Source organism: Phasianus colchicus, chromosome 12 (assembly GCF_987193195.1).
Source record: "Phasianus colchicus chromosome 12, bPhaCol1.hap1.1, whole genome shotgun sequence".
In the NCBI taxonomy this organism is placed as follows: domain Eukaryota; kingdom Metazoa; phylum Chordata; class Aves; order Galliformes; family Phasianidae; genus Phasianus; species Phasianus colchicus.
In genome coordinates, this window is record NC_143447.1 from 3,132,134 (window position 1) to 3,154,774 (window position 22,641).

The following is a 22,641-nucleotide window of genomic DNA, read 5'->3' on the forward strand; positions in this document are numbered from 1 at the left end:
ACCAACCGGACAGGTGCCAGCAGCGAAGGAGGAGGGCAGGGTGTGAACAAGACAGACACTGCTAGCAAGGTGTGGAGGAGGACAGAACTTCTCACAGGGTGTTTCTAGGAGCTCCTCCCCTAGTGTGAAGCCCTGGGGCAGAAGCAGAGCTGCATGCTCCAGTGGGTGACTGACAGCAAGGAACCGCGCGTGGAGGGATGGCGAGGTTAACAGGAGGGGAAGCTGTGAAGGGCCTGAGAGCTGAGACAGGTAACTGCTGTTTGCCAGCAGGAACCAGCAGCAGCGAGGAAAGCACGGGTGACACGGGAGAAATGACAGGCAAGGAAAATGAGCCTCGCAGCAGAGCTCTGAACAAGCAGAAGTGGGAGAAGATTGCATTTGTCAAGGCCAAAGAAAAGGATGTTACAGGAACTGAGCCGTGAGACGATGACACTCCAGAGGAGTCTGAGCAGTCCCTTAGCAACCTGGCACACAGGGACGGCAGCATCCGCATCTGATGGAGCCCAAATGTTTATGGGGCAGCAGATTTATAAGTGAAGGGAAACAGCTGTTTGAGACAGGGATAAATTTGAGCCTGAGGTGAGCAAAGCCTAGGATGAGAGGTAGTGGCCTCAAGCTGTGATGGGAGAGTTTCAGGTGGGATATTAGGAATCTTTTCAGACGGAGAGGTGATGCAGTGGCTCATCTGCCCAGAGAGGTGCTGGAATCACCATCCCTGGAGGTGCTGAAGAACCGTGGAGATGTGGCACTGAGGGACATGGGCAGTGGGCACGGTGGGATGGGTTGCACTAGATGATCTTAGAGGGCTTTTTCAACCTTCAAGATTCTATGTTTCAAAGAGGGATGGGTCCGGGGAGCTGGGTAAGCAGCTGACACTTTGTGCCATGTGCTCCTATCAAGAAACACAGTGCACAGTACTGAATCTGTACAAAGGACAGCTTTTTGACCTAATTCGGGAGTAAAAGGAACCAACAAACCCAGACCTGGGCACCAGATCTCCAGCGCTTTTGCAGCACCGAAATTCAAGCTCAGAGCAAGTTTCTATGAGAGAGGACTTCTCAAACTGTCCCTTCACTTCTCTCACTGCCCACTGATCTCAGCACTGAAATGTTACCTGCCATTTTCAGGAAGTGCTTTGAGCTGCTTTCAGCTCAGAGCAGTGAATGCAGACTGAATGTGGTAAACATGGGGAGCAGAATACTGCAAGCAGGAACCAACTGCACACAACACACACAGCCTAAAGACCCCTTCAGCCTCAAAGAGCTCACAGCCTGAAGTCCAGAACCTTGTGAAGGTCTCGTGAGCTTTACTGGTGGAGCCCTATTCAACTTGACAGCATGTGAAATTGAGCCCACAGGTGAGCCATGCAGGATGAGGGCTCGGTGCAAAGGGCAGCACGAGGACACAGCGTGAACCCACTCACCTCCCCAGAGCTTTGCCCCATTGGAACAGAATCAGCATGATGCAAAACCCCACAGGCAGGATCTCCTCACAAGTACCATCATGGCCACGCCTGAATGAGAGGATGAGGACAAGGTAAGAAGCCTCTGTCTGTCCCTGAACATCAGGCTGTTGCTGTGTGTTTGGGCTGCATGCTACCCACATGCTGCAGGGCTGGGATGTGCAGAAGGGCCCCCAGAGCTTCCCAGCAGCTCCAGCAGAGACAGGCAGCCAGATGTCCAGGGCAGAGCAGGACTAAGGTGAGAGAAATTGCTCATACAAGAGACTTCCAACCCCCCCTCCCCTCCCAGTGCGGGTTTCATATCAAGTCAGAGACACGCAGGTCAAAGTCAGATGAATTTCAGGGGGAGGGGGGGGGGGGAAAGTGAAAATGAGTATTTCTGACCTGTGTTTTTTTTCCCCCTTCTTTTCACTCAGGAAGCGAGCAGGCATGCACAAACAAGAAGCAAAATGAATTGACCCCAACCAAATGAAATAGATTTTCACGGTTTGTTTCTTCCTCAGGGTGTGTGTGAGGGGAAAGGGATCACTGTCAGACTTCCAGAGATATTTTTTAGCTGTTCTACTTCATACATTCCATTGAAAAACTCAATTACACCAAGCCCTAATTGCAACTCTCAGGTACCCCTTCCTTCTCTCATGGGGCCATCCTTGGTTAGAATTGCTGTTTTCCTATTGCTTTCTTGAGGGAAGGGGCTGCCCACACCCAGACACCACGCCATACCGATTCCCTACAGCACAACACCCTGGGGAAAGGGTTGTTACAGCTGTGTGCAACTCCATACATGTGCACAGAAACTGTGCAGGGTGGAAGGAAGAACAAGAAATAATGAATCCCCCTGCACTCACTAAGTCCAAACAAATAGACTGGAGTGGGAGCCTGATTTGCATTAGTTTGATTGAAGATGTAATTTGCTGCTGAATAAATGTGGTTGCATCCAAATCAAACCTTTAGTCCCTCAGACATTATAACTCTTTCCTTCCTTCCCTGAGGGTTCGCCAACCTTTAAGGCTGACCGAGGATGATGTATTACAAGAAGGAACGGCCTTAAGAGAAGGGCAAGTTCGGAATAGATATAAGGAAAGACTTCTTGTAAGGAAGAAGGGGATTTGAAGCGCTCTCCTTGGGAAGGACCCCCAGGACCTGCTATGTCTTTGTCCCTGTGCATGAGCTGTGCCCCAGCACAGCTGCAGCTTCCCACCGCGGAGCAGCCCTGGGAGCGACGTGCTCACAGCCTCAATTTATGGGAGGGAAATCCATCACGAGGCATGAAAGCCTTTCATCCAGGGCAATTTGCTGCAGGACTTATAACCCAAGGTGCTGGGAGCCAAGAGGCTGGAAGGATTGGCGAGGAGGAGAGCTGCCTGCCTGCACGAGAGGGAGGAGAGCTCCTTGACAGAGGTCTGTTGGGCAGAGGAGGCAATGGCCCCTCCTGGTTGTGATGGAGGGAAGGGGCAGAGCAAGCAGGCAGGCATCCCTGGTGCCATTTGTAACCCGGAGCCATCACTCAGAAGTAGGGACCGCAGCGTAGGGAGAGCTGAGGCCAGAGGAAGGGAGAAAGGGAGAGATTGATTATCCCATAAATCAATGGCCAGGCACTGATTACAAAATAAACCACCAGGGCAAAGGTCAAGTGCTGTGTTATATCACCCAACCCGTCAGATTTATTCCCCGTTCAGGCGGTCGGTTCCCCCCCGCCATCTATCACAGGGAGCTCAGGCAAGTTCTGCCAGACACGGCCCAGCCTGCAGGCAGCAGCACGAGGCTGAGATCCAGCAGACACAGCCAGGCAGGGCTGACATCTATCCTGTAGGGCCCACATGTCCCCCACGAACCTCCACTTCAGGTTGGCCATGGGTGCGTCGTTTGGTGCTGGGCTCCAGGCAATGCTGATCCCCCCGAGAGGATTGGCAGCTTCCCAGCAGGACCCCGGGGTTTGCTGCAAGCCACTCCTGCACCAACAGAGCCCTCCGTGCCCGCTTCAGGGCACTGAGCTCTGCAGCCATACAGGGAGAGCTGTGCAGACCATCTCGAGGCATTCCACTGGAATTCAGCCTACAAAACTTCATTTTTTCCTCTCTTCTCATTCTAACTTTAGATTTTAAACAAAGGCAGCAATGAGATGAATTCCTAGCAGCACTGTTCATCTGTTTCCCAGAAGCTGCTTGTCACTGACTGTGAAGAGCTTTTCAGTCTGGGTCCCAAAATATAAAACCCCTAAAATGGGCATTTTTCAGTCCCTCCCATTAATTAACAGAGAAGAACGCTGGAGCCTCAGGATGTGTTCTCTGACATCCTGGGTGTGGGGCTGTGGCTGATGGGTGCCCCATTGGCACAGTCTGCTGTTCCGCACCCCTGCAGGATGGCACTTGTGCCAAAATGGTTGCTGTGCTTGGCACCAGCCTGGGAGTTTGTTTTCCTTTCCAGGAGCACGGAACATTTTGACTCCTATTTTAGCCTGTGTGGCAGCAGGGAGGGGAGGCTGCAGCACACGGCCCAGCCTATCCCACATGAGCCTCAGGGTCACCACCACGCCAAGGGCACCGGCTCCAACAGGACACTACGTCTGGGACAACACTGTGACCCAGCCTGGTCAGAAAAACACAAGGAACCACAGCTATTCCATGGGTCTCTGCTCCCAAAGGGATGCAGCAAACCCTCAGGAAGTGCACACAGAAGCATCTCCACCTGTGGCTCTACAGGTCTCAGGAGTTCCTTTTCCCATTGCACGGAGTGGCTCCTCAGAGCACAGTGCTCATCTCCAAGCTGGCACTGCTCTCCCCATCACTGCCCTGACCTTGGTGGGAAGGGGGTGAAGGCAGCCACCCCCCCACACACCTCTCAACAAACAGGGTGACAACACATTATTCCAGGCACCAACTGACTTGCTCCTGGAGGCTTCTGCGAATCCCTTGGAGTCAGCAGTAAATTATTTTTAGGGTCTGGCATGTCTGCTCACCTCCCTCAGGGCTCTGGCCTGCACGGACATCCATCACTTCTATCGGTTGGCCCCGCTCCACACTCCTGATAGCAGTAATGAGCCGAGGTTGATGAGAGGCAGCTACCTGTCCTGGCCCTCCCCTCACTCCTCCTGCAGAGGAGTGGACATTGACATTTATTCTGGAAGAGTGAAAGTGGAGAGGAGCCTCACCAGCTCCTGCAAATGTCAGGACAGGAATGAGATCTTAGCAAACCGTAATATGCTATGCAAATCCTCAGAGGGTGACCATGTGTTGCCAGGGCTTTTTATTCCCCTCCATGGTAATCAGACAGACAAGGATTAAAGAGTAGAGCAGCCACATAACTGCTGGTCCCTCTGCTTTACCATCACCGCATGGAGACAGTATCTGAACATACGGCCCCAGGGCTCTGTAACAGAGAAACCTTCAGGGTTAGAGGAAGGTTTTGACAGAGCAGAAGAAAAAAGTACAAGCAGAGGAGGATGTTCTCCTAAAGGTGTTAGAGCTTCGCCTGCATCTCCAAAGATGCACCTCCATCCTTGTGCTGGTGTATGTGCCGTGGGGCTGTGGCTGTGCACAAGGCACGTGTGCGTGCTGCCAGCAGTGAACAGCCCTGCATATCTGAAAGCAACAGTGCTGCTTGGAGATGGGATGGGGAGGGACTGTGTGGCATCCAGGCGTGGAGCTCTGTCTCTTTGTCTACAACAATGTGCTTACTTGGCTTTTTCCTTCACCTTTTTCCCCCGCATCAAGAAAGCTCCATCACTTTCCTCCCCTGTAATGATGTTGACCTGATTAAAATTTTTATTGGATTCTACAAAATAATTTCATACATACTGTTCCCTGGAGCCCTGCAGGGTGGAAAGAAGGTTGGGAAGAGAGAAAAGAAGAAGAGAGTATATTAAGAATGAGGTGGAGAAGGAAAATATTTTATTTTACTCTGAAATGATTTTTCCTGGATGAATAATAGATTAGAGAGCTCTCTTCTTTAAACAGCGCTCTTACAAGTGCCCCTGAAACATGCAGGCATGAAAAAGTCACCACTTGAGCATTTGGGGCCTCCTTCAGTAACAGCTGAACGGCCAGCAGGCTGAGATGGGCAGCCACGCACCGCACCGCTGCCGTCCCTGCCCTAGCTGTGAGCAGCAGGATGAGCCCAGCATGCCACAGGATTGCTCACAGACCAGCCTGAGCCTCAGGGATGTTTAAGGCAAATAAAAACATGTGACAAAGGGTGTGGAAGTTGTGATTGCTTTGTGATTTTGGCATTTTTCAGCTGCTTTCCTTGCTCCTCATAGGCAAAGTCCCAATGCCTATGTTGCAAGCATAAAAAGCCTTCTGCTGCTTTGTTCTGCTCCCTAGAAAGGAGACAGGTCTTGGGCAGTTTGAAGAATGGCATGGGCACGATTTAGTTACCCAATTCCATTTTCATGTATTTAAATTAGACGACAACCCTTTGCAACCCTTTGGCCCAGGGGTTAAGGGACTAACTGCTTCCTTTCCCATGAGACACTGCCACTTGTGATGGGCAGCTTTATACCCCAGTCCACAACACAACAACAACAAAAAAACCTCTCAGGGAGCTCAACACTTGCTTTAGATGTCCTTTCCAGAGCACCCACACAGGGCTGGTTTGTTTTGAAATGTAGTTTCCCTGGTGGACGCTTATGAAATACATTTTAGTGCTGTGCAGATGCCTCAGCAGATCACCTCCCCCTTTCACAGGGGCAGTAAGTCTGCAAACCAAACCTGGTGCCAGCTGAATTTCGAGTGGGAGCAGGTGCATTCAGGTGGAACCAAGATGAGGAATAAGGGACATCTCTCAGTGGGCACCACTTATGGCTAGCAGCTGAGATTACCTGTAAGCTTTGTGCTCCAGAGGTCATTCTCAAAGTCACACTACTAGAAGTATTAAGGTTGTCTGGGTAACCTTTAATATATGTTTTGGAATGAGTCTGTGGGGTGAGGGTTGACATCTTTCCAGCACCGTGTTCTCTAACAATTGCTGTTTGACATTTCCTCACAGGTTCTCCTTTTCTTCCTAAGGCAAGCACTCTGATGAGCTCCAGATCAGAGGTGCTGCTCTGGGAGGGGTCTGCAGCCCCCCCACGGGTTCCCCAAATTGTGCATTTCTCCTGCTTGCCCATTGGGACAGCACTGCTGTTTTATGTGGCATTCTCCACATGACTCTTTTTGTTACAGAGTGGATTCAGAAGTGGCAGTGTTGTCCCTCAAAACACAGAACCCCACCATCCCACAGCTGGGGCTTTGGGATGCTCTGGCCCATCCTTGCTTCTTCCACCTCCCTCTGCAGCACTCAGGCATTCTTCCCTGGGATTTCAGGCTTAATCCACCATTCATCGCACCTTCACCTCAACTTTCCATGCTCTGTCCTGTGCAGGCTGCTCCCAAACCAGAGCAGGGATCTGGGGCACACAGTCTTGCAACAGGAAGGGATCTGCAGTGTAGCAAGGAGCTAACGAATGCTATAGCAATAAAAGCCCAAGCTCTTGACAGAAATGACTTACAGCACCAAGTTGTGCCCACAGCCTGAGAAATGAAGGGCACCTGCAGCCAGCTACATTGTCCCACATCCGGAGCAAAATGGGCATTTCTTTGACTTTTATTTCCACACTTAAGACAGCAATAAAGAAGAGAAGAGTGAATACAAGGCCTCCCCAAGAGGCTAAGCACAGCAATTCACTGCGCAGCCAAACTGGAGCTCAACACAACATGGCAGCTGCTGCCACAGCCAGCAATGCCAGCTCTGTGCACAAAGAGGCAGCAGCTCCTGCGGCTGCACAGCTGCCTCCATCTCCATCTCCATCCCACTCAGCATCTCGGGAGGTGGACAAGAAATTAGGCACATTTATTTCTCACTGTGACAGGCAATAAAACAACCTAACAAAGCCTGCATCTTCCTGGAACTCCCAGCCCCACTTCTCACATGTGAGCCTCTCCGCAGAGATGTTAAGAACTGATGACCTGTGCCCAGCCAGGATGCCAGTTCCCACCAGCCCTGCTGCCTTCAGCCATCTCTCACGAGGAGGGTTTTGGCAGCTGGGAGCAGCAGGAGGCTGCGGTTGCACCACATGCCCTCACCACAAGGCACGTGCCAGCATTCACCAAGCAGCATGGCACTAACTGGGACCTCAGCACAAAGGAGGCTGGTGCTGTCACCACCTTGCCCTGGGTAATGAGGGCTTTATCTCCAGTTTGTCAACCCAGCACTTTGCCAGAGCAAGGACTCATGTTTATCAAACCCAGCCTGGCAGCAGGGAGGGGGAACATCTGGCACAGCCTCCCTCTTCCCATCAGACATGCGCTCACCATTTTTCATGGTTTCAACAGCTCTGCAGCTCCAGTCCTTATAATTACAATGAAAAACCTCACACTCAACCGCGGCACCTCGCAGCCAAGATACCAACGTGTTTCCAAATAAAAGCTTCATGGCAAAAATCCTACATTTTTGTGGAGTCCCTGCTTTATTCCCATCCTCCCTAGCACCATTGTATTCACATGGTCTTCAATTATTTACAAGCACACAAAACACTCCAGCCCACTTTCTCCACTGGTATGAATCAGTGAGGTGCCAAACTAAATCAACAGAGCTACAAAGATTTGCTGCGGAGAAGAATCTGGCCTGCTCTCTCTGAAGACTCTCCTTCCCTCCGCAGTACGCATGCAAAAGGAGAGGATAAAAACAGCTTTCTTCATTCCCCGAGTTTGCCAGCCACACGCCAGCATGCTAATGCCCACAGAGACCTGCTCCTCACTGCTGACCTACTTTCCATCCGTGTGCCTGCAACGTACTTCTTGTCTTCCCCAGCAGCCCTGCTGCTCAGAGCAGCCATCCCCACCGTGCCCAAAGCCCCACAGCAGCACCGGGTGCAACCTGCATGGTGCAGGTCCCTGGGTCCTATGGTAACATCCACTGGCTTCAGTAACAGAGGAGGCCCCCTGGTTACTCAGCCAGCCCTTGGAGTTGGTATGGCAGCATCTCCAGTCTGTTCCCTCAAGGCTTTCCTCTGTTGTTTTCATTTGACAGCAGTTGCAGGGAGGCCCAAAGAGGCAGCCCCCCTGGCTGGCAGACAGCACAGCCTCCTCCTGCCACAGCCCATCCTCTGCAGCTTCCCACCGCCTGCCACTTTGATTCACCTTGGCCAACAGAATCCCCACTGCACAGACCACAAATGCACTGCAATGGGTGTGGGGTGCTCCTCTAAAGCTGTAGGACAACCCTCAGTCAACCAGTGCCTTTTTAGGACTGATTAATCCCCACAGACATGCTGGCAATCTGAGCTTTCTACAAGAGCAGTACAAGTAACCTTTCAGAAACTTTCCAGGGCTTCATGATCACACCAAATGCTGAAACTGACTTTTGAAAGTCATTTTGTTATTTGCACCTTCACTTAGAATCCAAAAGTAAAGAAGTTCATGAAAACATAATATGAGTGTAAAGAACAGGTCTGTTCTCTGGAGAGCCTCTTCATACACAGGCTGGAGAACCACGTGTGAAACCCAGGGCTGCCGGGCCTCTCATTAAAAGACAGAGCTTCCACTTATGTCTGTTACCATCAGCAGTTCACAAACTGGGGCCACTCTGCTCAGCACCAGAAGGTTGGGGAAGTGCAAGAGAAAGATGACGAGCTGGGCTTCACTGCACAAAGCCAGCTTACTCATCCTCATGTACCACCCCAGCAAGGAGATGTCACAAGGCCTCCATCATGACTGGAATCACAATATCCATGATTCACATGAAAGACTTTTTTTATACAAAGCACCAAGATAAAAATAAAAGGATGGAGAAAATCTGAAGAAACTTGTTTCATTCCCCACAAGATGGATAAACCGAGATGAATGTAAACAGCTCAACTTGACCCAAATATTTTTTTCGTTGCTGAGTAACCCTGCAAAAATGTTGTTATCTTGGTAGCATCTCTGGAGATTAGGTGGAAGGGAATTTTAAACAAACATTCAACTGTCCGTTGTTTGAGGAATTTCAGCCTGGCCACAGGCTCTCCAGACTGCTGCTTTTCCAACACCCTTGACGCCTTTCAGAAGAGAACAAACAAGTTAAGGGAGCAGGAAGCATCCCTAACATTCCCAGCACATTAACATGCTGCTGACACGAAGGTTTACATGAAACATTTGGTTTTACAGCTTTCCAAATTCTTCTGCACCCTAAGAGAAAGATGGGATGGCTCTGCAGGAAATACACGCTCGGGCCATGGCTGCTGCAGGGGGTGGGAGGAGGGGTAGTCACAGCAGATGGCTCTGAGCCATTTTGGGTGGCAGTAGGCACCGCCGAGGGCTCAGACTTACAGCCCACACCGGCTGCCATATGGTGCAGCAGTGGCTCAGCATCACGCAGGACCCAATTTATAGCATCCTTGAGGGCTGTGAGTACCACGCTACCCTCTTACTGCTCTCCATTAGTACAATCACTTGTTTTCCAAGCATTTTCTAGCACCACACTACCATAATTATCGATTTCTTTCCTTCAGGTTTCTGCAGGTGGAAGGAGATCTGATAGATCAGATGAGAGAGTCAGGTTTTAGTCTCTTCATGCTCTGGAGGTCAGGCCTGTCACTCCTTCCTTCCCTCCCTCCCAGCAGATAGCACTATCTCAACCACACAGATGCCTTCAGAGATCTCCTTGGACCCTGTTAAGCTGTGCAGCACTTCTGCTGTGTGCATGTCCCAGAGCTGGAAACACACAGCAAGCAAGGCATGGCCTGTGACACAAGGAGCAGGTGGGGTGGGATGACCACAGCTCAGAGAACAGCAGCCCTTCCAGCAACCTCAGACCCAGCTGAAATTCTCCTGGAGTAACCAAGAGAAATGAGAGCAAGGAAGAAAGTCCTGGAGGGTGTGGGATGGACATGGCAGCATCACCGTGCGACCATATGCCTGTTACACTGCAGCCACAGCACAATCCCAGTGCTGTGGTGTGATGGCAGGGGATACTGCAGCCATAAGATAGAGCAGCGGGTCCAGTCAAGAGCAGGGCAAAGTGCAGGAAGTTCGGGGTAAGAGATAGGTCTGGCAGAATGATCTTTTGCAGCTCGGGTGCATTCAAAGGTGGATGTGTAGCTCTCAGCTGCTACAGCCATCCTCTCCTCTGCACACAAATCCTGCTTCCTCTGGCTGCTGCACATCTTCCCCTCCATGCTCCTGCCCCACTGTGACCAGTTTGGACAGACAGAAGATCCCAATTCCCTCTGCTCTAGGAGTAGTAGGAACAAAGGTATCGCACAATGAATCCCTCCAAGCTGGGGTGGTTTGTCAGACTGCTCTGCTTCACTGAGACACAGAAAGAAGGGAGCATGTGGGTAAGGGATGCGGTCCGGCAGCAGTGTGACCCAACAGCCACCAGAGATGGGGAAACTGGAAACCTTCTCTTAAGCCAAGCAGGAAGGTCCTTCTGTGCTGGGACAGGGGAGGCTCTCAACTCCAACAGCGCACTTCGTGAAACTCTGCAGCTCAAAACATTGTCTCAGTCACACACAATTTCATGGGCTGGGCCTTTTGCCTTGAAAGAGCAACGCAGCTGCCTGAGGGTAGCTTGCATTCAGCTGCTGGAAGGAGCAGGTTGCCCCAAACCACTGATTTAACTCCCAGCTGGGCCCAGCTACCCAACTAAATGTAAAACGGTTAAGGCCATTTTCTCTTACAGGGTCCTTAAAATATCAGCTCAGTGCCAGCACTACAGCTCCTACCAGGGCTCTGAGTGAGGACAATCATCCACGTCTGTGCTAGGCAACTGCAGTTGCATTTCTTGGCTTTATGGAGAAACTGGAGTATTTTTAACATACTGAAAGAAACGGCCATTCAGCATCAGTTATTCAAACTCAGTACAGAGGCTGTGCTTGCTAACCAGTCCCATTGCACGTACAGCATCCATTAATGTCCTACCTCTCCTTCCACGGCAGCTTCTAGTCCTGGCCTGCTTTGCTTCCCAGCTCACAGCAGTTGTATTTTAATCCTTCAGTGATGCATCTCCTCAACATGCACAACAGCCACAGCCGGGGAGCTTCCTGGAGGAAGTAATTACAGAAATTGAGCTCACCCAAGCAATTGAGAAAGCTGGTATCTCAGAGTTCCAATTTTTCTCTCTGCTACACTCAGGACCTGCATCAGACTGAAATGCACCACTGGCAACAGCCTTTGCTCTTCTCCAGTTGCTGCTTGAATCTTCACCAGTGCTGACAGCTCTACAGAGCTGATCCAGAAGCTCCAGTTCACCAAGGATCAACCAGTTCCATAATGAAGCTGTAATGGTTACACCAGTGTAGTGCTGAGCCTAGGAGCGTTTGACCCCGCAGCAGTATTTCCAGCCCTGGGACACAGAGGCTTCTGTCTGATCGCAGCCTGCTAAAAGGCTTTGCTTCTCTTGCCTTACCTGGCAGCCAACACATCACAGCCAACTCCATAATCCCCCCAAGCAAAGCACGTCTCAGCAGTAACTTAATCTGAACTTGTACTTCAGCTCTCACAGCTAGCTCGAATGAAAATGAAAAGCAACTGATAAAGGAAAATCTACAAAGTGAAGTAGGTGGTGAGGGGACCAGAGGCAGAGCATGCAACTGGAAAGCGCAATGCCACAGCAGATCCAGCAGTGCAAACATTAATTGCTTTTTAATTATTCCGGTGCTTTTCTTCCGCAGTAGTTGGTAATTACAGGATTCCTGCCTGCCCTCCGGTGGCTAAGGAGGAGAGGAAAACCAAGAGTGTGTCAGCAGAGCAGGCCCAAGAACTGAGCCTTGTTTTACCCCTCGGTGGACAGCAGAAGCTTCAGAGTTTCCAGCTGATACAATTGCAGGATTTGTTTCTGGTTAGAGATCTGGGTAGGAAAGAGCACACCCTGTTTAGCCACAATTTTGGTTACATTTCCGAGTCTCTAAAGAACAGAATCACCTTCCTCCTGCCCTGCTGCCCACCACACCCCAGCTTCAGCCACTTCCAGCTCTTGGAAAAGGGCCAGCCTGCTTCTCAGCACATCATCTGCCATCAAAAACCCTTACAACAAAGGTGGTTGTGCACGCCTCTGGGCTGACTGGAAACATGGAGAAGAGCCCAGGTTGGGCAAGCACAGCCTGATGAGCATGGCAGCTCTGATGCTGGGTGTCTGGCTGCACAGCCACCACCAGGTACCACTCACCAGTGCTGACAGTACTCTCATGCCCCCCAGCCTTTCCTTGCAATAGCTTGGAGCCAGCACTAGGCAGCAGGTGAAACACTCAGACCTTCTGCAGATCTCCTACATGGAAATCTCACCTAGAACTGTGTGAGAACTGACAGATGCATGTTGTGAACAGGCAGACAAGTTGTTGAGAAAGACCTGTGCTTAACTTTCTGGTTCAGATATCTTCTCTTCCATCCACTCCAGATTCTACTCAGACACTTTAGAAACAAATATTCAAAGATATTGTGATCAAAGTGAGAAGAGGAAGAGGGCAAGAGCACCAGAGTTCCATTAATGGGAAATCAGAATTCAGCTAAATTCCTTACATAAGGCAAAGTTGAGATAAAAGCTCTGCAAAGAAAACAACATGGGGTCACAACAGTATCAACTTCCTAAACAACTGTAAGGAGAAAACACGTCCATGGTTTCCATAAAAGAAAGGGCACTAATTCAGCAGTTTTCTTCTGATAGGTTGATGGGAATTTGAAGCAGCCTCCCCATAACTCCAGTTATTTCCAGATGTTAAGGGTCCCAGAACAGCTTCTGCTCTTTCCCAGCCCAAATACAAGCACTCAGACACCTGCCTGGGGAGCAGCCTGCTCTCAGTATAGCAGAACACCCTGTAACAGGTAGGGAGTAGGACAAGTAGCCAGCAGACCTGAGCACGGTTTGCTGTACAAGGAGAGGCGGCTTCCATCTGCACAGCAATCCCACTGGGGCAGCTCAATGCTAGCACGGACATGTTAGCAGCCCTAAGATTTCAGACTCAATTACTGAGAATGCAAAAGAGGTCTAACAACTGAGACACCAGAGCCTCCTTAGGTGCTCGTAACCCAAAGACCATAAAGAACATCTTTCCTCATCTCTGTTGCTCAGGAAGCTCTAAAAAAGAAACAGCCACTAAGGAGCTTGTGACAGTCATTGTGTCCACCAGCAAGTCAGAGCAGCTCAGTTCACACACTACAGCATGATGTGCCTTTTTCAGGATGGGGTAACCTCCCTCCTCTCATTTTCCCTAAGGCAGGAGGCAACTGGCCAAAGCATCAAACCGCCCTGGCCTCAAGCCCCTAGCTTGAGGTGTGAGGAGAGTTTCCTCTGCCCCAGCTTTGGAGTCTGCATGCTGCACTACTAGCCAGGTGCTGACCCTAAGGTTCCCCACTGAAGATGCTAAACACTGGTGATCCCAAAGCAGCCACAGGAGCCCAATAAGCAAACAGTCTTAGCCAAGTCTTCTCCAGTTGGGCAGGAACTGGTGCTGATTCCATAAGGCTATTTTTGCTGGCATCGTTGTTACAGTGCCAGAAAGCAGCTCATGTGTTCAGTGGGAGCTCACAGGACAGAGATTATGGAAATTGCATCTCATCTTGTCTTCCCACCCAAGCCCCTTAATGGGAGAAAAAAAGCATCAGCCTTTCTAATATAGGAGAAAATAACTTGCGCTACAGGAGCAGAGAGAAGCTCATCATCCACTTGGTCAACAGCCAACGGCTGCTGAACAGAGGTGGGGAGATTTGTTGGTGCCCACAAGGAGATAGCCAGGCATGTTGTGAGCAAGGGGGGACTGAAACCTAGGCTTCCACATGGACCAAACCTTCCCATGGAAGAGCAAAAGGCAAGTCCCCTGAAGCAGTACTTTATCCATGACCACTGTGCTATCTGGCCACTAGGGTGTGACAAAACCATATCAAGGGTACACAGATAACCACACCATTGCCATTTTGGTGCTAAGAAGCAACGAGCAGTTTGGGAAACCAGGAGTGAGAAAGGCTTCAGTGGCAATGGTCAACACATACCCCGTGTATCTGCAGACAAGAAGCTCATGTTCCTTTGCACGCTGCTCTGATCCCCAAGGACCCAATTCCAAGCCCTCCAAAAAAATCAATGAGATAACAAGGAGGTGAGTTGCAGCCAATATGGATTTGTCAAGAGCAAATCACATCAAGCCAATCTACCTTCCTCCTATATCAGGGTAACAGGCTTTCGGCACAGACAGCACTACCTGTCAAACATCTCAGCTTCAGAAAGGCTTTTGACACTGTCCTGCCTGCTGTTCCCATAAGCTAGGGAAATATGGTCTTAAGAGAAACTGTGACAGGACAGGTATAAAACTGCTCAGATAACCACATGAAGAGGGCAGACATCAGCAGCCTCCTCTGCCACAAAAGAAGGACTTGCTGATTTAAGGATTTTGCAGGGGTCTGTCATATCCCTGCTCTGTTGAAGGCTTTTGCTACTGACCTGGATGATGGAGCAGAAACCAAACTTATTAAATGTGCAAGTGACATGAAGGTGGGAAGAAGATCAGGTACTTTTAGAAGACAGGATTAGACTGATGAGATTTTGGTAGCTTGAGACAGCCTGAACTTCACCTTCTCTTCAGGCAGATACAGGGGCCATGATTTTTTTTTTCTCAGGCAAGAATTATCAGCCTGTCTAAGAACAAGAAAACAAGTTTTCAGGGACTACTGCTTCACTAGTCTTGCATAGCAGAAGCTATTGATGCTGCAAGGGGTCTGGCACCTCTTGTTCTTGACCCCATCACAGCAGTGCCTGAGGTCCACACAAAACCGGCAGCACATTGCATTAGGCTGGCAAGTATGCAGGGCATCCCTTCCCAAGCTGCCTGCAAACAGAATCAATATCAAGCTCAAAGGGCACTGAGAAGGATCAGAAAACATGAATTCCCAAACCAGACTGCTCTTTATCTACTGCATCACTGTCACCTTGCTGTAACTGGCATATTCACCATCCCCTCCGAGAACAGCAGGGAAGGTGTTCCTACACCAGCAGCACATCATGCTAATGATGACAGCTGAGCACATACTAGAGCTGACCGCTGTGCACGCCACACATGTTTCATAATGTTGTCCCAACTGCCTGAAGGCCTTTCCATCACCAGCTGCACCTGATTCTGCTGTCAGGTGCTCTTCCTCTCTCCTGCTTGCCATCTTAACCTACAATCACTGCAAGACCAAGCTTGCCACTGGAAGCAATCAAAGCACAAATCCCTTGAAAAATAATGACCCAGACATGGCACTTTCTGGAAAGCCAAGCCCCTGCAATGTGCTATACTTCTAGCCTTAGGGGAAGAGACACTTGCATCCATTGTAACCTCTGGGCTTTCCTCTCTGACCTCCAAACCTGCATTTGGTTATCTTGGCACAAGCTGCTTAGGAAGAAGACCTTGCAGCCCTGGGAACCCTGACGTTCCAGGTAAGTCCACTGCCTGAGTAAGAAAGCAGAGCTTCCATATAAGTGACATTTATTTTCCCCAAAAGAGTTACTTTTGGCAGCCAATTGCATAGAAGATTGTAAAGTAGCAGTGGATTGATCTGGCTCCTATAGAGGTGACTAATGGGAACATAATCCAACAGCTAAGGCAGAGGAATAGATAGCAGTGCCCCCCACAGCTGCTTTTGTAGAATGGCACTTCCCTCACCTGTAATGAAGGATTCCTTCACCACACTCCTTGTCTATACATCTCCTGGGGGTACAATACTTGTTTGCCACATGCTCCAAGAACCCTGAATGGAAAGCAGTTGCTTGAAAGGAAAGCAGGACAGGCAGGATGTGGAAGGAGTCAGTGTTGCACTTCAGGTTCAGAAGCATCCAGTCAGCAGGCAAAACCCTTTTCACTGCTGTGGACATGAGCAATGGGTATTGACAAGGCAGATTACACAGAACATCACCCAGACCACGGGCTCTTAGTACCCTGTGGAGCATGATTGAATGCTGTCTTATTCCATGATAAAGTCAGGAATAAAGTATTGAAGCAGAAATCAGTGTGAGCTGGGGTCATCCCAGGGCAGCTCTCTTCATTGCGAAGGGCACGACGATCTGCGTATAGGGAACTTGACTAAATTTAAAGAAAGGTCATTGGAAGAGACAAAGGATAAGATGAATTGGCTCATATTTATTAGACACCACAAAGACAGGAGCAAGATCAAGCCATCGAAAGCATTAGCATCTCTGTGGTCAGCATGAAACTATGAGGATCTGCCATGTTACTGGTACATACCACGAGCTGTATGTGCCCATCTGAACACCCCTCGAGGCTAAGCAGAAACACAGCATCTGACACCCTTGTATCAGCCAAGTGAGGCCCTGCAGCCTGCCACTGCATTTCCTCCTTCAGGAGAGCTTGGTTATTACTGCTGCACATTTAACATTACCAGAAAGCCTATGAAGTTTGTAATTGGACTGTCATCACTCCTGTCACTCACATGGATGCCAGTACCACAAGGGCTGCCTAGATCTTTGCCAAGATGAGCCTGCAGCTAGCAGGCCACAATGGAAGCTGAATGTAAGATAGAAAATATGTAAATTCACCACAAAAATGGTATTTTGAGTGCTGAAAGCCAGCGGTTAGTGATGCTATTGGCACAGTCAGTTCAGTTCTTAGCTTACACCTCCTTGCATCTCTTGTTGCCTTTAAGCTACCATGTCAGAGAACCTGTGATCAACGCTTTCTATTAACACCGGGATCTCAGATCACCCCAGCCTGCAAACAGTGCCAGCACCTCAGTTATTCACACCTTCCCTCACCTCTCAGCTAGACTGCAGCAGTGTGACAGGCCTTACCTTGAAGCCCGCAGCGTGCAGGGAGCTCAGCTGCAACACGCTCCGCATTCCTAACTGCCGGCTAATCCTGTTAGCACCACCACAGCAGGCTGGTGTCCTGCCTACAGAGATCTAGGAGAAATCAGACTCACAACCTCGGCCTTCATTTCCCCACGGACCCCCCGGCAGATCTAAGGCTGCCTTCCAGGATGCAGCGCTGGCCACGGTGCGCTTGATCATCACAGAGCATCACTGTGCCTCACACAAGGGCTCTCATCCACACACAGCAGCCAGCCCAGCCCCCCTGGTGAACACAAGTCATCATAAACGTTACCTGCTGCAAACAGCTGGGCATCTTTGGGCTACCTAATCTGACAGAAATACACCATGGCTTGTGGATGTAATGGAAATTCCTTGGAACACAGTGATGTGCTGCAGACACTTAACCCTGAAAGGATGCTGAAGCACCCAGCCCCTGACACATTCACTGTAATGTGCAACTTAAGGGTGTCCAGATATGCACCCTGAGAGCACAGGAAGCTCTGGCTACTGACAGCACCAAGAGCAGAGAGCTGGCATGCTCTTGGTCAGCTCATTCATCCATTTTACATTAGCATGGCAGCTGCTCGGTTCAGCTGGAACAGGACAAATGTTAGACACGTGAAAAGGAGAAGTGGGCTCTCCAATTCTGGCAATGAGTGTCGTGGCATAAAGTAACAGAAAGAGATTCTGTTTGTGCTTCTGCTGAGATCATGCAATTCCCCTGTGGCTTAGTTTCCTCATCTGTAAAGACAAGGATAACTCTGCTCACCTATCAATCTGGTATTTGCATCAGCTGAGAAGAATAAAGATCTGGTCCCACGAGGTTCTGATTCACTCTGCTGAAGGTGTCGTATTCTTTTAAGACAAGTTAATGGGAGTTCTGGTAAAGAGCAATCTACTTTGTTTGGATGTGCTGGAAGACATGACTTACAAAGAAAGGCAGTCTTAATGCCTCATCTTGCAGGTTCCCAAACATCACTGTGGGCCTTTTCCTTGCCTGCCTTGGCCAATTTCCACCATGAGCTGGCCTGCCTTACTAGCTTCTCGTCAAGGCATCTCCACACACTCCAAGCTCATCCCAGACTACATAAGCACCAGTCGGTGAAGGCAGAGGGCCATTAGTACTGCAGCACTATATTGCTGCTGTCTGCGCCGGAATTAATGCACCTCAGACACAGCACAATGAAAATATTGACTTTCTAGCTAATCAAACCAGATTCCATGAAAGCTACAACTTCAAACCTCAAAAAAATATCCATCAAGGATTCATAAATATTTGAAAGTGCCAGACTGATTGCATCTGGATTACTGCAGCGGGAGGGGCTGAGGTCAGGCTGAGAAGGAGATGGACTAGACAGCTTCTTAGACCTTGATGTCATGCATCTCCCTGCACCACCAGGACTGCACAGACCTTGGCCTCAGATGAAACATGACAACTATATCCCAGAACTATGTTATCTACGCTGGTGCATCTCTATTGATCTCAGTGCACCCAGCCTGCAGGTAGGAGCACTACCCCAGCTGCTAGGACTGTGGAGGAGCCTGGAAGCCTAAGAACTTGACTGCTCAGTTTCCAACTCTGGATCAGAATACAAAAGCAACCAGTAGAATCTGGGTGCATTTGATTTCCCTCTCAAGTCTCCAGCCTCATCAGCATGATCTAGTGGGGGCAAGGAGGGAGAAGAAGAAGAAAAAAGACAAAAACCCTCCTTCCTTGTTTTTCAAGGAAAACAAAATCCAGAGAAATGTGCAAGATCCAAGAAGTCAAGATGCATTCAAGATACTTCACCCCACAGAGAAACTCCCACTTTTTAGAATCACAGACTTGGAGTGGTTTGAGTTGGAAGGGACACAAAAGGCCATCCAGTGCAACTCCCCTGCAGTGAACAGGGACGCCTAGAGCTCCATCAGGCTGCTCAGAAAAGAAACACACATAAAAGAAAATTCAATTGCTAATTCTAGCTTAGAGGAGAGAGGGATTTTCTCTCTCTCTTCTTTAAAATTTTTAGTTTTAAAGAAGAAAGCGGGATAAATGACTTCAGCTGAGCTGCAGAAGGCAGTTTGCAAAGCCATTTCAGGCTGCCCTTGTCCTCCAAGTCTCTGGAGCCAAATTCGTATGCAAGAGAACATGGAGAGAACATAACACAAAGTCCTCTCTTGTGAGCTGTATATTCATCTCATGCAGCCAAGAGGAGAAACAAATCTTACCCTGAAACACAACACTCTCCTTCATTAGCAACTGATGTGGGAAGAGAGTCCCAGATGAACTGGAGGAGCCACACTCCTGAAAGGACCATGCAGACAAATCAGATGGGGACTGAGGCAGGTAAGTGGGGAAAGAGAGGTCCAGAGGCAGAAACTAACTCTTATCTGGGGCAGAAGGTGAAGATGCCAGCTCTGGCTGGGCAAAGCAGCTGTGTGCCCATTCAGCACGTGGTGCCTGATGGTCTCCAGGGGAAGACAGGAGGAGATTCACAGAGAGAAGGATGTTCCTAAATTGGTTCACAGTAATGCCGACCTCAACCTCCAAAATTGTTTTAAATTCTTCCCAAATCCCATTTAGATGCATTAAAGATCATCTGCAAGGTTCTGAAGCTAAGAGTTACATTTTCAAGCGCCTTCCTTGGATCAGCCCACAGCACTGGGGATGGGGGTCTCAGAAAGGAGCAGTTCCACACTGATGCACAGTGCTGATCTCCTGACACCATGCTTCATACTTCAGTGACAACAGCTTAACCCCAAGTAATAATGCCAGAAGCGTGAGGCAGGGCTGCAATTGGGCTCTGGGCATCTGCAGTGCCAGAGCATGGGGTTCCCATGCCATCAACACGCAGCAGGCATGCACAGGCTACCCTGCCCTCCTCACCAGGTCAGGTTCTTCTCCACCACACTGCCAACACTACACATCACTTCTTGCCATCATCCACATCCTTGCTCCTAAGGGTGCAATTGTTTCTTCCCATGAAACAGAGACCAAGGCTGAAATTTGCTTTTCAGTTTAAGTAATAGTTGCTTTAAAAAAAAAGAAAAAAGAAAAAAGAAAAAAAAAAGCTGCACTCTGAGTTTGTTCATGTAAATCAATGGCATGCTAGCAGATGTACCATATATCCCCCAAAGTGCATGTGTCAGTGTATTTCTTTCTTCAGAGATCATTAATGGCTCATGACCAAGGTCAGGAGTCAAGTCTAAGACCTTGCTGCGGATATCAAGGAGAGCCTTTGCAGTGACACAGAGCACAACCTGCCTGGCTAATAGACTCGCAGGAACTCCATTCCCAGACCTCATCCATCCCCCAGCTTATAAATAATAAATTGCCATTTTAAAGCTGCTCTCTAGGAAGAACTTCCTGAGCCCTTTCCCACCCTTGGAGACTGTAAACATAGAGAAGGCTGAAACACACAGTGGATTAAAATCACTGCAATTAAAATTACTTCAACTCAAGAATAAAAGCAAAGCACAAACGCCAAAGTCTCCTGGACAAACAGAGGCTGTGACTGAGCCTTGACCAGCCCCCAGCAGGAAGGGCCCCCGATCACCACGGGGACAAGGCTGGCACCATGCTCCATACTGCTTCGCACTGCTCCACACTCCCCATTTCCTCTGAGGCTCTGGAGCAGATGGTGGGCTGCGAGCACAAGGAAGCAGAGACTGGTGAAATGCTGCATGTAAATAAGGCTGCTAAACACTCTTGTTGTGACTCGGCAGCAGTCGGGGAAGGCTATTAAGGGGCTGCTGCAGGCGAACGGTTAGCCAGCAGTAATGAGCAGGCTACGAGTGACTGATTCCATGTCAAGGTTGGGCGGTATCGATCAGAGATGTACGGCTGCAGCCCTGCCACTTCAGAAAAGATGCGAGCTGATGGATCACCTGCAAGGCCCACATCCACACAGAAAGGCACGGGAGCACGGTGTCCTCAGGGAGCAGAGCAGCACCGTGACTTTGGAGCCATCCTAAGGTGCAGACTTCTGTTCCCAGAAGCAAATTAGGATACTCCTTTTGTTGCTGTTCCACGTGCATGTTTTCATCACTAATGTGTTTGGGACTAGAAGCAGAAAAGTGGGATAACAATTCCTCAAAGGGCTTTTTCTTCTTTAGCATGGCTAGAGCAGCATGGCAGTGTTCAAGGAGAGAGAGAAGCAGGAACAACATCCCTTTGGATCACATCACCCAGACTAGAAATGGACAGTTTGGGGCTGCAAAGGGTAGAGCACACAGGAAAATCATCCTTTGGTTAAGAGGGGACGTCCCCACTCCTGGTGCTACCTGGATGGAACACCACATCCCAGCTCGGTTTGTACGGCCTGGGGGAGGAGGTACTGAGATGAAGGATCTGCCCTGGAACAGTTCTGAGAGCAGTCACCAGTGGTTACGGATTTCCCTGGGTGTCCTGTACCTCTCTGCTCTTTCATCCCTGCTTGGCTCACACCCTCATGGCTATAGATCTCCTGCACCACTCTGCTCTTCCATCCTTCCTTAGCTCACACCCTCGTACTGCCTGAAAAGACTAGCAACAGTCACAGCTCAAGCACTATTTAAAGGCTGCCTTGAGGACTAGAAGTTAATTTTAAAACTAACTGACCTAAGCTCTCTGCCATACTACCTCAGGAGGAGACTGGAAGGGTGGGAGCACTGCTAATGCCTGCCTAAAGAGCATGTGTTTTACCTCCCAGCTCTTATTTCTCATTATTAATGTCAAGGTTTTTTAACAAAATTTGTCTTGGTCAATTAACTCAGGCAGGGTTGCTTGTAACATTCCAAATAAAGCCAGCCACATCCTGCGCTCAGAAAGATGAGCGAGCAGCTCAGGAAGCAGGGGAATGACAAGGGCAAGGCATGACTCACAGCAGCACCAGGCCGAGGACGCCCAGGCACCAGCAGCTCCCACTTCCCCACACACTGAGGGTAGGACCTCCCGCTGTCAGGGAAGATGAAAAGCCTGTTTGGAAGAATATTTGCCCAACAGATTTATCACAATAAAAGCATGCTACAATCCACAAAGATGCTTGTGGCAAAATAAAAATAGAAGAGGAGTCTCCTTCTCACAGAAAGACGTTACTTATGCATCAAAATGCCTCCTTTGTATGCGCTGATTTGTACCAAATTCAATCACAACTCGAGTCAGACACGCTGTTGCCATTAGAGCAACCCAGCACCCCTGCATTTAGATAAGAATTGCACTGTGGAAAGGAGTGCTGATGCACGCTTCTCACTAGTTACTCCTGCTCTGCCGTGGGACCCTTCTACTCCTTGACTGGAAGGTCACTGCTGTTTAATTGGAAGGCAGTGACCACCAGCATGTCTGGAACAGGCTGCCCAGAGAGGCTGTGCATGCCCCATCCCTGGGGCTGTTCAAGGCCAGGTTGGATGGGGCACTGGGTTGGCAGCCGAGCACGTGGCAGGGGGGTTGGAGATTGGTGATCCTTGATGTC

General features: G+C 49.6%; 1 protein-coding gene across 1 annotated transcript in view; it reads right to left on the minus strand.

Annotated features, from left to right (window-relative positions):
• The window catches only part of HMG20A (high mobility group 20A), a 168,868-nt gene that overhangs the window by 12,564 nt on the left and 133,663 nt on the right, over nt 1-22,641 (minus strand). The window contains exon 17 of the transcript XR_016470259.1: nt 11,341-11,462. The gene's annotated coding sequence lies outside the window, so the exon portion shown is untranslated. The remainder of the gene's footprint in view (nt 1-11,340; nt 11,463-22,641) is intronic.